Raw genomic sequence first — 13020 nt, 5'->3', positions numbered from 1 at the left:
CTTGCCATTACAGTGTGGTTAGCACAAGAGCAGCAAAACTCAGAACGTTACTCAACACCTTCACCAAGATATTATGAGAAGTGCTTGCTCCAGGGAGGGTGTAGATAACAGAGCCTCTTCTCCATTCTTCCCATCTACTGTAGGAGTTTATCCTCTCCTTTTTCGGGGTAGCAAGGAAGGTTGTTAAATGCCCACCCCTGTGCTCTGGAAGGAGGCCCTCCTGAAGCATCCAGTGTCCTCTAATACTGATGCTTCTGGGTGGAACTGTTTTGGGGAATGAGATCTGGCTTTGTATCCAGTTAGTCAGTAATGGCATGAGTAGCATGAGCCATGTCCTCTGGAAATGGTCTGGATAGACTGTTCCTGGACTAGAGACCTAAGCCAGTGTACACAGCAGTTCTGCACTGTGTCTGTATTAGTCAGTGTGGTCCTGGCACATATCTGCATGGTACCTGCAGCTCAGCTCTTCTCTGCATATGTGACTTTCACATCAACCAGTAAGGAAACTGTGGAAAAATGTGATGGGCTTAACCTCAGTCCATTGGGAAGGTCCTGCAACGTGCTGAGAACTGACATGAATGGCAAACACTCAGAAGAAAGGCTCAGCATGATCATTTTGCTGTTAGTTCTTTTTTTTTTTCCAGAAAGCAAAAGCAGTTTTTAAGTAGTTGATGAGGAAAGTTATTTATCGTTGACCTTTTAATGAAGCTCTTTTAATAGGACCAACTGTGTGGCCTGTCACAGAGCAGTAGGTGTCCTGTGTTGTCCATCTTTTCCCAAAAAGAACTGTGTGCCTGGTACCTTCAGGAAAGTATCGCGGAATGCTTGAGGTGAGAGAATCTTCGTGGTTGCCATAAAAATGAGCTGCTACCCAAGCTGCAGTTCTTGCCTGGCACATGGATACTGTGAGGTCAGTGCAACTGGGCTGTAATCTGACCTTCTGCTTGAGGAAAGGGTGGAGGTGAAGTTTCAAACATGATTGTAGTGCTAAGTAGAGCTACTTTGTCAATGGAATCATTTGCAGTTGAGTCACGTTAGCAGGATCTCTTTGGTTTCTAGCATGACGCTGTAACAAACTCACACCTACCATAAAGCAACACTGCATGAAAGCAGACAGGTACATCAGTGTGCAGGTGTCCGGCCCTGGGGTTAGATGCTCGTCCCACTGAACATGCCCAGTGTTGTCCATCTATGCTTATATCCTTGGAAGAGATGGTTGCAAACCCCGTTTCTCATTCTCTCCAGAATTTTTGCAGAACAAGGAGCTCATAACTCATGTGGTTTAGAGGTTAATAGCAGCAGCTGGCTGTTGTAACAACTTGGACACACTTAGGCTTGCTAATAGTTTGGCTGGAAAAGCCTTTTTTACATCATCTGAACAGGTTTGCGTGTTGGCAAGTAAGATGTTACCCTGTTTGCCCAGAAAGGACATTTCAAAGGTGGCTTTGCACATTGGAGACTAATGCTAGTGAACGTAAATGAACTGCACCGGGAAGTGTGCTGCTTGACTGAATTAATAGTGGTAATAAAGGAAATACCTGGCTGGCATTGATTAGCTCTGCTGGTTCTCTGGATGATTGATCCATTAGCATCTTCTTCACTGCATACAAAATGTGCAGTTTTGGCAGGTGTATCCATAGCACTTGAACCTGCTCTTCTCAGTAGCAGCCAGCAGCAACAACAAGCTAAGTGTAACCTCAAAGGCATATACATCCTATGTGGATTTAGGAGTTCCTAAAAGTTTTTGGGCTGCCTCTTCAGTAAGCTGCAAGGCCCAGAGATGAGCCAATAACAGAAGATACCAAAAGAGAGTTACTGAACTAGTCTGGCAAGTGCTCATCCAAGCAGAGAAGAGTGGAGAAAAAACCCTCAGACCTAATCAGTCCAGCCCATCCAAGCCTTTGAGTCTGCAAGGGAGGGAGAACTGACAGAACTGAAACTCTTCCTGACAGTGCTCTGCATTGCAGACAAGGAGCAATCCCCCTTTTCTGGTCCCAGTAGACTTCAGACGGTTCTTCCAAAGGTGGCTGGACAGTACAACATTTCAGGAACATGAGCCTCTCTTGGTTTGTTATGCAAACGCATCCAGAAGCTCGTACACACTGTCAGTATGAAATATGAACTCAGTGAGAGGCTACTGAGCGGAGACCAACTGATGGTCAGCATCACCGTTTGAACAATAACATTAAACAAGAATTTCTCTAAGGCCAGAGCCGTAAGACAGAGAACACTAAGCAGAAGAGCTGCCCTTTTGTGAGACCAGACAAGAGCATTTGAAAAATGCAAACATATTTTATGGTAGTGGTAGAATAGCTTCTTTTGGCAGATCCCAGTGAAGTAATTACTTTGAAGGGAAATGCTCCATGTCCTGTTGTGGTAGCTTTGTTTGCTCTTGAGCATCTCTTTGAACTGAACTCTGTTGCAGCAGTACACCAAAGCATTTTCGAGGTGCTGATCCAAGAGCTTTTAAAAAATAATAAAATGTTAAATCCCAACAACAGACAACCATGAAGCAGAATATGTAGAAGTGTTCTGCAGCCTGACTGGTGCAGTAGCAGCCATCAGTGGGACCTGTCGATGTGTCAGCTTGGGACAGCAGAGCACCGGGGCGTGGGATGGATTCTCAGTCCAGCAGCACATATTGAGACCCGAAGAAGATGGTGGCCTTTGTGCAGGTTGAGTGGTCGTGAATAAGATGCCCTTTTAGGCATTTTCAGAGCCAATGATGCAGTTAGGCAAATTCTCCTCTGGTGCATCACATTTATATGTCTCACTCTATGCACTGTGATCATCACTGTTATTGTTAGTTAGCAAAACTGGTCACATTGTCATTACAGAAGCAAAAGTGCAGAAACATTTCACAATTAGCAATGAACCTTAAAAGTGAGTTGCTAAAAACATACTTTGGGGCTATCCCACTGAAAAACCCATTGCTACCTCCTGCCCTGTCCTCCAGTGGCCCATTTCCAAGGGGCTCAAGGTGCAACACCTTTTCAACACCTATATTGGAAAAGCATGTGAGTGTTTGCTGATGGACACAAGTTATGTTAATGATTTGGAGAGGCAGCAATCAGTACAACTAGAAATAGTCCTTACATCTGGGGAAAATGCACTGCAGCCAGCAGAAGGGTTTTCTGATGGAGGGCCACTTCCTTAGCCTGGTCTTGCAATGCTCATCATCCAGCCTGAGGAAATACACTGCAACTGTGGAGCAACCAGTGAGGACAACATGGGCAGTGAGCAGTTCCAGTGTCACCCCACAGCACAGCTCACTCCAGTTTTAAACCCTCATTGTTAAATTAACAATTTACAGTGACTCTAGACACTTCTAGAGGTTTGGAGGCTTTTGGTTGGGTCTTTTTGGGTGAGGAAGAGCAAAGCTCTTTAGGAGCCCCCTGGACTCCCCAATCACTCTTTGACGCATCACAGCATCTGTGAATGGAGCGTGTGCCTGTACCCAGGGACTGCTGGGGAGATCAGTGCCATGCCCATGGTTGCACTGCACAGCTGGGAGCTCATGCTGCTCCCAGACCTCCATCTCTAGATGCCAGCAACCCTTGCAGTCTAAACAGCACAGAGTTTGCTGTGTCTGGCAAATCCCAAGAGCGGAGCAGCTGTAGCCACTCCAGGACAGCAGTAAAGGGACGTGCACATGAATCCAGAGAGAATTACTCTATTCTCCTGGCACTATAGCAAGCCCTAATGAGAAGCAGCCCACACGAGCTTTTGAAGAATGAACTCACCAGGAGACTCCTCTGCTCTGATCAGCCTCCAACCCTCTCATCTGCTTAGGAGAAATAACAAACTGGGACGTGCGAGTTATTTTCATATGCACAGTCAAGTAACCTCACATAGCGAGGACTGGCAGGAAGATTGGGGGCAGAGTTGGAGCTGCTCCCCTAAGGATCAGGAAATACAACAGGGAGCCTGCACAGCCCCAGAAAATCTCTCCATCCTTTTGGAAAGATGCAGGAAGGGAGTCATGGGAGTGAGGTGCTCTCTTTCTCAAGGCCAAAAAAGCTGCTGGTGTTTTTTTAACCTGGGCTCAGTTCTGGCTCATACAGACTGATTGCCCCAGGACAGATACCCACCTGTCCCAGGGTGGGCAGGCACAGTGTGATCAGGCACGTTGCTGGCAGTGCTGCTACAGCACAACCAGGCAGGTCCTGGACATCTTCTTGTGACTGCCCAGAAACTGAGCCAGAAAGAACAGGGTCATCTTCAACGAGAGAATAAACTTTGAGGACGTTGTTTGATGGCTCCAATTATGTTACTCATGGTATTTCCATTTTTCTTTTTTCATTTTAAATATTTTACTTTTTTAAACCTTACTGTTTTTCCTTTCACATTTGGTTTCCTGCTGGCAGACAATTTTTTGAGAGGTTACATCCAGTTCACTTCCGTCCATCCTATTCTTACCACTTTCCAAGCCAAGTAAGGCATATTTGACTTCTCATTCCGAACAAAAAAAAATTGTCACCGACTTATCTGCTTTGTTAAGGTCACCACACACCAAGAGTGGCAGCACAATGAGTGGGGAACTGTGTCTGAATCTACACAGGTCCCAAATGATGTCCCTCATCCGCACCCCCGTCGCTAAGCTGGCTGGTCATGGAGAACCATAGCACCCACAGGGAATGTGCTTTGGTGCAGCTGGGCCTTGGGGTGAAGAGTTCCAGGGCTAAGGCATAGAAAAGATGAGCATCTGCCACCGCAGTGCTGCTCTGGGGAGTTAGTGCTGATAGAGGCCACCCTGAGCCTGGAGGCACCCAAATGCAATTGCCCGTTTTTTCCAAGACCAAGAGCAGCAATGCAGATATCTCCCTTTTCCCCACAAAATTTTATCATCTAAAACTCCATTCACATTTCGCAAAAGCTCCTCAGCTGGGCAAAGCCAGCATCAAACAGGCAGAAGGTTTTCCACAGCAAGTTTCAATCTTTCCCAAGAGACAAGCCATATCAGCTAAACTGAATCATAGAATCATTGAATCGATGGGGTTGGAAAAGACCTCCGAGATCATCAAGTCCAACCCTTGATCCAGCACTGCCGTGGTTACTAGACTATGGCACTAAGTGCCATGTCTGAAGTGTCCTCCCAAGGTAGAAAAAGGGCTTTTCTTGTGGAGCGAGTCAGGCCTTTGCAACATTACTCCACAGAGGCAAAGACAGGGGATGACAGTCTCTTGTGATCTCCAAAAGGTCACAGTAATTTGTGCCTCTGGCAAGTTTAGTTGTAGGGTTTTTGCCAAGAAAGGGCTTGGGGTTTGTTGTTGTTTTGTTGGTTTTTTTTTAATTTAAATTTGTTTTTTAATCCTGTTTTGTGTTCTCCTTGCATAACCTGCTTTCCCTAAGATCCTCTCTTACTCATGTTTTGTGCAGGAAGATGGTCAGATAAGGATAAACAGAGAAGGAAACCTTCTCCATTGCTCTCTGAAGCAGTGACCACTCTGAATTTTCACATAAAGTACTTCTTGTGGCAAATTGCCAGACATCTGGAGACAAACAGCTGCTAAAAGGAACCAACATAAAACATGGCTGTTTTGAATTGTTTGTTTGACTAAAATATTTTTGAGCCTCCTGGTTGTTCTTGTTTTTCCCTCTTGCTTGAATTGTGTCAAAAGTCTTCCAGGAAGAAGAGAACAATCAAGACCTAATTTCCTAAATATAATAAAAAATAATTTAAAAAAAAAGTTTCTATCTGCTTCTTAAGAAACAGACAACCAAAACCATCCCCAAACAAAGCAACTGTCCTTCCTCCTCCCCCTAACATGATGGCCTAGAAAGTCAACTCTCCTTTCTGGTTTAATGTTGCTTTTCCAAGAAAAAAGTTTTCAACTTGAAGACAGAATGAAAAGGGCTAATTTATGCCAGCAATTTGCACTGAGACTTAAAAAAACCTTGCCTACCATCTTAGAGAACTGCAGAACTACAGGGCTTATACCTACCTGGCAAATCTCCAGAGGCAAAAAATAAAGGATAAACAAAGACACATTTAGAAAATTCATAAAACCACTGACTGCAGCCAAGGGATGCCTGCTGCAGACCAAATGCCATCATCTCACAAACCCAACAGAGTGTTCAGCTGAGTCAGACAAAAAGGCAGTAAAAGAGAACAAACTGATTTGGACTTCTGAAGGTTTTTTAAAAGGTCTTTTGTAAAGTAGTTTGCAGACACAGTGTACTTGGGGGTATTTTTTTTCTTTCTAGACATTCTTCCTTGTGGTGTTTAACCTAGAGGTTATTAAAACAGATACTAGTACCTCACTTGCTAGTACAGGGCCATATGGACTTTACTTGTTGCTTTCTGTACTGTATGTTTTAAAAGGAGCAAAGCCTGGTGAGTTCTGCTTCCTGTGGAACAAGGGGAGAAGTTCTTCCATGGCTCAAGACTGGGAAAAGGAGTAGAAGCAGGGACAGGAACATTTGATCAGGCTTGCAGGGCAGTGATTGAGATTAGTGAGCTTAAAGATGAGGTTGATTTGGGTTTAGGCTGGTAATGAGCATGGCTGGAGGGACATGCATCTTTTGTGAAAGCACCGTGTGCAGTTTCTCTTCAGCACCCCAGAATTTCCCATGCTTTCACAATGGTACTAACCTCTTCCTGCCTGGGAACAGCACACAGTACCTCAGCAGATCCCATTTTTAATTATTTTTGTCCTACTTCAGCTGATGGTCCTAAATGTCCAGGCCACCAGCACTGACCCAGAGACTGACCCAGCAGGCTCTGCCACAGGAGTGATGCCAGTAGAGCCAAATCCATGGCCCAAACCCGGGATGCCAGCGCTCAGGAGAGGGATTAGTGCCATTATATCCTCCTTGGAGATGCAGCTTCTGCAGTATCCTGAACTATGCTGTGACTCTTGAGCTACAACACAAGCTCAGTAATTTTTTTCCTCTTTCTGGGATAAACGCCCAAGTCACGCAAGCCTGGGAACACGTGCCGGGGCAGTGAGCATTGCCAGCAGCTGGATGCACACACTCCGGGTCTTTCCAGAAGGGCTGTGCTTGGGGAAAGGGTCCCATCCTGGCATGGAGCCTCGCCTCGCTGCCTCCTCAAGGTCCTTTCAGGATCTTTTCCTCCAGGAAAAAACGTCAACAACCTGGCACACAGCTGATGTTTAGTCTGACCTTGCTGCTGCGTCTCCAGAGTGTTGCTGCCTCACAGGGATCGCTGGCTCTCAGGTATTTTGCACTGCAGAGCTCGCAGAGAGCGACTGAGCAGTGGGGTTACAGCATCTCCTCAGCACTAGTGCTGGCTGCCCTGCAAAGCTGAGAGGCAGCTCCCAGGGTCCTGTGTGCTGCTCCAGCCGGGAACACCAGAGCCCCGGCACCCAGCATAGTAGAGCAGAGTAGTCAAGAGGCTCAGCCAGCACCATGAACTCCATCAAATGTACCATGGCTGCCATCCACAGCTGGCAAACATCATAAGAAGCCCTGACTATCCTTCAAAGAGAGCCTTCCTTTTGCAAAACGGAGGCATTGGCCAAGGGAGCAAGTTGCTCACTCCATCCACTGTGCCATGTCACTCAGACATGGGAGCACAAACCCTCTTAGTATCACAGAGATCTTTTGGTAGGACCATGCATTGGGCTGTTCTGCATTCCCAAAGAAACAAGCACTTCTGTGGACCACACTTACTGATTTTTCAGATCAGTAACTGGGATGAACTATGGACAGCTCAGAAGCTTCCCAAGCTGGTAACTAGGTTCATCCACACCCTCCAGGGTGAATAGGAACACCCAACCACCCACCAGCCCCAGGCTCTGCAGGATGGGATGGGGATGAGCACAAGCAGTGCACTCACTGCTGTAGGCAGCACTGAGCACTCAGAGGACTGGACTGAGGGTTAGGAAACAGCACAGCCAGACCACCAAAGAGCCATGCACGGAGCAGGTGCTGCATGAGCCACGGACCTCCTTGCAGGACACCATTCTGGCAGCAAGTGCCTAGCTGATGTTGGGACAGTGGCTCTGTCCGTCACTGGGCTGAACTGGGGATGTGGGACATTTGCAGCACATATAGGATTTTGCTGGGGTGTGGCATTTTGCTTGCAAGTCACCCACCAGCTCCCCAGAGAGCTGGGGGATTTGAAGGCATCATACAACACCTCTCCTTAGAACCCCTCACCCCACTCAGCCAGTTGCCTGCGTGTGGATCTCCTCCACCTGCCTGTGACACACCCTGTGGCTGCACAGCAGTGGAGGGAGGTGGATACAGTCCCACTGCTCTGGGCTCCATGTTGGCTATGGGCCCCATCTACCTGCTGGTGCTCAGGTCAGGGCACAGAAAGAGGGGCAGGAGTGGTTTTGTGGGGTGTAGGAATACAGGAAAGCAGCAGGACAAATTCCTTTTCTCAGGTGCAGAGAGGCAGCTTCACTTTCCATGCTGTCTACAGGCATGAGGGGAAAGGAGGAGGAAGATTGGGACCAAAGCACCTTGCAGAGGTAGCTACAGGGCCCACACGCTCACACACCTCAGGAAACACCTCGTTTAGGCTTCAGGCAGGAGTCTGAGCCACCGTGCATGGGCAGGAATTTGCAGCTGGTTTCTCTCTCCCTTTTCCCCTCTCCTGTTAAGTACATTATCGGCACCTGGAACGCAATGGAAGCTTTCACGCAGCCTGCACCTGAATCTCTGACTTCATCTTTTTTTAGCTGCCATGTCCTCTTGCAGAGATGTTGTTTTGAGTCAGAAAAGGGCAGGGAGAGACCAGCTGTTTCCAGCCACAAGCCCTGCTGTACCACAACCCAGGGTCAAAAGCAGCCAACCTGGATGATTGAGCAGATTAGGAGAGGCATGTGCTTCACAGGACACTGACAGCTCCCAAGTGTCCTGGCTCAGTGTAACCAGGAGGCTCCTGTTTCTGAACATTTTCCCTTTTGGCTCTGACTCCCCAGGAAACCTGACCTCTCCTCCAGGGTAATGGCATGGCCATGAGGGCCACAGTAGCTGCCACCCACACTGCTGTTGCGCCAATGGGAAAGCCTCAGCAGAAACAGTCTTCTGGGACTGCTGATGTTCTGGTGGTCCCTACTTGAGCACAAGCTGGCTTTTGCCAGATTCAGCCCTAGAAGAGTTCTACATCTGGCTAGAGGTTCAGAGTTTGCCCTTTCCATTTTCTCAGGCCATGTCTGACATACAGGTACCTCATCCCAAGCCATGCCCAAGCCTACAGAGAGCTACACATGGCTCTCCTCATGTAGAGCCATGTCTGGGACATGCAGGGTGCATGAGCTCAACTCTTAGAGCAGCTCACTGCAGGCTTAGAAGGGCAGCAATTTATCAGCATAACTCTGCGTTAGCCCTGTGTTATCTCTGGAAGCCAAACTGCACCAGGCAGGGGAGACATTTCTCTGCTTCACTTTTCCATAGTGTGGATGTTCTCCCCAGGGAGAGCTGGAGCAGCACACGTCTCATTGCAGGGCTGAGGAGGAGGCTGATGGGCACTGCAACCCTCCTTGTAGCATCTTCTAGGGACTGAGAGAGACTGGAGCCACCTTGGCCCACGTCATGCTTCACCAAGCCAATCTTTCCACCATGTGAAAGCTGTGGCCAGACCTGTCAGAGAGGCCAAGAAGAGGGCACCTTAACTCTTGGTTCATGAGCCATCTGCAAGGCTGCTCCGAACTGCCAGTTGGGATCACGCTTGGTTATTTTTGTGGCAGCAGCAGAGGTAGCAGGGTAGCTAGGGAGGAGATGGGGGCTCCACCAGAGGTGAGGGACTTGCATGGCACTGGACATGCCACCATGCAGGGCACTGTAAGACTCCTGTCATGCATAGCAACAAGGCTGCCTGTGATGGGCTGTTTTGCTTCTTGTAGACTAAATTGGGCCCTGTGGCCAGCACCAGCTTCTCTGCTGAGAAGCCAAGGTAAGGGGAAGTGAAAGCCACAGGGACTGTGACACCTGCTCTGCCTTGCTGTTTCACTTGTCTCTCTCTCAGGAAACCTTGAGTTGCTATATTTGAGCACTGATTATGTCTTGGCTTCGTTCTTATCATTGTTTGTGAAGTTTGACTGAGTTCACACACTCGTGTACACAATGTGCCACCCTCTGGCTGCCAGGGAGCACTCACAGCTGGCTGGGGTTCCGTCCCTCCACCACAGGGACACGGGCTCCTGGGGAGGGTGGAAATGCTGTCTCCAGGTCTTCTATACCACCAACATCCCAGTGCACGTGCGAAACTGGAGAGGAGCTGCTGAAAGCCCAGGCTGGGCACAGGCATCAATTTGACCCCTCCAAGCTGCATGGCAAGGAGTGCCCAGAGATGGTGGGTGCTGGCCCTTGTCCTGCAGGGCAGAGCACCCCTCTAGAAAAGACAGGACAGATGCCACGGGGGCTCTGCATTTTAAGAGGGAGAGGATGGGGATAAAACCAGTACAGCTGCAGAGCAGCCCCTGCAAAGGAGTGTGAAGGAGAGGCTGTCAGGGTGAATGGGGAGGGAGCAAGCAGAGACTGTAAGGGTTGGGGTCTGTGGGAGAGGAGGGAGAATAAAGGATGGCCACTAAGCCCCAGGCCACCCTGGGTGGGTGGGCTCCTGAATGCTCTATTGTTCCCCATCAGCAGCACCTTCCTGTTCCTGAGGATGATAACGATCCAGGAGACCTGTCAGCCTGGAGAGTGCTGTTCCATAGCATGATCCCTCTTCTTTTCAATCCCACCCCATGGCAGCTTTTCCTCTACATCTATTTTTCTACCATTGAAGGCATCTTTAATTCCTCTAGGAGTCAAAAATCACTCAAAACAACTGAGGCTTTCAAACCAACCTCCAAACCCCTCACCCTTTTTCTCCCCAGCCAGAGGGGTCACACTGGAAGGAGGTAGCTGAGTCCTCTTTGACTAGCAAAGCAGGGCACATACCAGGGTTTTTACAGGCAGATAAAGGAAAGTCATCTGTGTATCCAGCTCCTTTCTTCCACTGACATTTTCCTGGTCAGGCTGATCTAGTCCTAACCTCCCTATCCTTAGTTACACATTCTCTCTTCTTATGTTATCTGTCTTTCACACATTGGTATTGCACTCTTCCATACAAACATCTACACAGGAACCCATAAAGCATGGCTTACCCATTTTTTTCTGCCACATGTCAAAGGGATTATAAGTTACATGTTGAAGTACTGCCAAACAGTGCTACAAGCTAATAATGTGGTCTCTGGCCCCAGAGAGCAAGCAGACTGAAACAGGGCAGGGAGTTCACACTGTAACACAGAAGAAGAAGGGGGAATCTACTATTCAAAACAAACACCCAGGCAAGTGTTGCCTTTTCAGGGTTCTCAGCTATCTGGAAACAAGTCCCTGATGGATTTTGATCAGCATACACTGAGTGAGAGGTGGGAAAGCTCTTATTGTCATATTTGTTCTATTATAGTCCTAGACCTGAATTATCTTTTCTGTGCAGCTGCCTACTAAAGAGGATTTGCCTTGAGACTTTGCTTGTTTGTGCTTTTTGAAGAAGAAGCAAAAAAATCCTTGCAAGCCCATGCTGTAGGAAACGCTGCTTCACAGGAAGTGTGGAGGAGAGCCTGGATGGACATAGAATAGTAAGATCCAAAAAAGGGACTTTACTGCGTGACTATTTCAATTTTCTCCTCTTTCCTTCTCTTTTTAGGTCTCTGCCAAATAAAACTGGGATTACTTTCTTCTCTTGTGTTGAAAGGCAAAGTCCTTATAAGACTCTCACATTGAAAGGATTACGCAAAATTGTATTAACCATTTGTGGCTGAGAGACTGCTGTGCATGTACCATAGCTGTGAGTATCACAGAATATCCTGAGCTGGAAGGAAGCCACAAGGATCATTGAATAGGTGGATGCACGGTATTTGTACAGGTGACAGGTACAAGAAAAGCTCTGAGAAGTTAGGAAATGGGGCTTCATCTTCCCTTCATAGTTCTAATCACAACAGAATGTGAGGATGACCTGCAAAACTCAGGAGAAGTTCTGTTGCAGACAGGCTTTGAAGGTAATCTCTCCAACTTGTAGGCTCCAATGTGTAGATGTGGCACTTAGGGACATGGTTTAGTGGTAGATTTGCAGTGCTGGGTTAACAGTTGGATTCAATGACCTTAGAGGTCTTTTCCAACCTAAATGATTCTGCAATTCTGACTTCAGTCCTTCCGTCTGTAAACTGGTAGTTGCTCAGTTAGCAAGGACACAGATGCAGTCACTTGCTGCCTGGTCAGTGCCCTCCCTGAGCTCAAGAAAGAACCTGTCTTCAGAAAGACTGGGGTGAAGAGCTCCTGGAAAATAAGTTTGCTGTACTCCCTCCCCATCTTCTTGGTCGCTGGCTAACCACCTCCGCAGGATCTCTGCCTCATTTCTTTGAGATTTCCCCACCAAATGAGGAAGCTCTTGAGAGAGTTAATTAACTCAATTAAAGGATGTGCACAACACCCAAACTTCCCGCACACACACACGCACACACACACCTCCCAGCCCCGCCCGTGTGACCGCGCCAGGTTCCGCGGGCCCTCTCCGGCTCCAGGCAGGTGCCCCGGGGGTGGCGGGCGGCCCCGCTGGGAGCCGGGCGGTGCGAGAGCGGGGCGGGTCTGGGCGCTGTCCGCGGTCCTGAGCGCCCCTCGCCGCTCCCGGGGGCTTTCCGGGGCCATGGAGAGGCAGCGGGGGCACTCCCGGGCAACAGGGACGTGTCTGCTGCTTGGGGGAAGCTGAGTGACATGGGAAAAAAAACATTCAACCAACCGAGAAAAAAAAAAAAAAGTGAAAAAAATCTACATTGGAATTTAACATGGAAAAACGAGTTTGCTGCTTGACTTTCTCCACCCCCTATCAGCTCTGGGGTATCAGAATCTTCCAACGCTAAAGTACAAACTTGTCACGACTCAGTCCTCTGGTGTACTTCATGACGTACTCAACCCATACTCCGAAGCATATTCCCTCAGTGGCTGGGAAATTTACTTCAGAATATCGGTTGAGTATGAAAAAGTTCACTGGCCAGCCTTGCTGAACTTTGCAGTAGCCTGAAGAGCAAAGGGTGGGAAGTGTAGAGGTTAAGAGTTTTGGAA

The sequence above is a fragment of the Manacus vitellinus genome, unplaced genomic scaffold (genome assembly GCF_001715985.3).
Source record: "Manacus vitellinus isolate BGI_N305 unplaced genomic scaffold, ASM171598v3 scaffold_28_pilon, whole genome shotgun sequence".
NCBI classification, from domain to species: domain Eukaryota; kingdom Metazoa; phylum Chordata; class Aves; order Passeriformes; family Pipridae; genus Manacus; species Manacus vitellinus.
The sequence above is the reverse complement of the archived record's forward strand: the minus strand, read 5'-3'. Positions refer to the sequence as shown.